Here is a 2,258-nt window from a genome sequence, read left to right as displayed (position 1 = left end):
GACAGGCTCAGAAAAGTCAAAAATAGTGAGATATCTTGCAGAGGGATGCAGCAGTCTTAAAATTGCAAAGCTTCTGAAGCGTGATCATCGAACAATCAAGCGTTTCATTCAAAATAGTCAACAGGGTCGCAAGAAGCGTGTGGAAAAACCAAGGCGCAAAATAACTGCCCATGAACTGAGAAAAGTCAAGCGTGCAGCTGCCAAGATGCCACTTGCCACCAGTTTGGCCATATTTCAGAGCTGCAACATCACTGGAGTGCCCAAAAGCACAAGGTGTGCAATACTCAGAGACATGGCCAAGGTAAGAAAGGCTGAAAGACGACCACCACTGAACAAGACACACAAGCTGAAACGTCAAGACTGGGCCAAGAAATATCTCAAGACTGATTTTTCTAAGGTTTTATGGACTGATGAAATGAGAGTGAGTCTTGATGGGCCAGATGGATGGGCCCGTGGCTGGATTGGTAAAGGGCAGAGAGCTCCAGTCCGACTCAGACGCCAGCAAGGTGGAGGTGGAGTACTGGTTTGGGCCGGTATCATCAAAGATGAGCTTGTGGGGCCTTTTCGGGTTGAGGATGGAGTCAAGCTCAACTCCCAGTCCTACTGCCAGTTTCTGGAAGACACCTTCTTCAAGCAGTGGTACAGGAAGAAGTCTGCATCCTTCAAGAAAAACATGATTTTCATGCAGGACAATGCTCCATCACACACGTCCAAGTACTCCACAGCGTAGCTGGCAAGAAAGGGTATAAAAGAAGAAAAACTAATGACATGGCCTCCTTGTTCACCTGATCTGAACCCATTGAGAACCTGTGGTCCATCATCAAATGTGAGATTTACAAGGAGGGAAAACAGTACACCTCTCTGAACAGTGTCTGGGAGGCTGTGGTTGCTGCTGCACTTAATGTTGATGGTGAACAGATCAAAACACTGACAGAATCCATGGATGGCAGGCTTTTGAGTGTCCTTGCAAAGAAAGGTGGCTATATTGGTCGCTGATTTGTTTTGGTTTTGTTTTTGAATGTCAGAAATGTATATTTGTGAATGTGGAGATGTTATATTGGTTTCACTGGTAAAAATAAATCATTGAAATGGGTATATATTTGTTTTTGTTAAGTTGCCTAATAATTATGCACAGTAATAGTCACCTGCACACACAGATATCCCCTAAAATAGCTAAAACTAAAAACTACTTCCAGAAACTTTCAGCTTTGATATTAATGAGTTTTTGGGTTCATTGAGAACATGGTTGTTGTTCAATAATAAAATTATTCCTCAAAAATACAACTTGCCTAATAATTCTGCACTCCCTGTATGAGAGTAAGAAAGAAAAGTATATCTTTGTGTCCACCTTTCTCTGTTAATGCCCTACCTGGCCCCCTGGCAAAAGCTTTGCTAGATCCGCCCCTGCACAGTTACCAGCTGTCAGCTAAACTAAAAAAAAGGAGCTTGGTGTTTATTTCTCTCAGAAACAGTTCATAACTTCCTTCAACTCATTCATGTCACCTAAAAAAAAGGTAAACCTGTTTCTCCATCACCAGTTCAGCTCTGATGATTCAGTAAGGTCATCTCCTGGTTTCGACCAGCCGCTTCTACAGCTGTGGCTCCAGCAAACATCAGCTGATACTAGAAATTAAAATCAAATGAATTCTAACAACAGCTGATCAAGCTTAAACGTGCTGCTGTTGTTTAGCGCCATAAACAAACAAGAGAGAAAAGCCGATCATTGATCAGTTTCATGACTGAAGTTTGAACAGGCGAGAGAATGACAGGGGAGGCTGTCATAAAGCTCAACATCAGTAACTTAGCGCACACAGCTGTATAGAAACTCCATCGTGCTAGCTACCACGCAGTACTAGTTATTATAACTGATTGTAAAAAGTCAGCACAACGAAAATAAACTACACCTAAACTCGGTTTATATCTGACCCAAATAGAGTGCAGGTCATAACTTCTTACCTGAAATTCAGTTCACCTCACGCTCCGACCGGCAGCCGCCTGCTTCTCCTGCCTTCGGTTTCCCTGATCCACGATCTACCACCGGTCGATCGGCGGTCGCCTCGCGCCGCCTCGTTCCCCGCATGTTCTTTCTGACACACCGGTGGATAGCTGCCCTCGGTTGTAGCTCCGCGTCAGCGACTACCAAACAACTCAGTTATTTTTCCACATCGACCAGCATCTGGACAATCCACCGCCTTTCACTGTTTGTACCGTTACTAAAAAAAAAAAACCCTCATCGGCTCATAAAAACGAAAAATAAG

Source organism: Oreochromis aureus, linkage group 3 (assembly GCF_013358895.1).
Source record: "Oreochromis aureus strain Israel breed Guangdong linkage group 3, ZZ_aureus, whole genome shotgun sequence".
Lineage (NCBI taxonomy): Eukaryota > Metazoa > Chordata > Actinopteri > Cichliformes > Cichlidae > Oreochromis > Oreochromis aureus.
The sequence above is the reverse complement of the archived record's forward strand: the minus strand, read 5'-3'. Positions refer to the sequence as shown.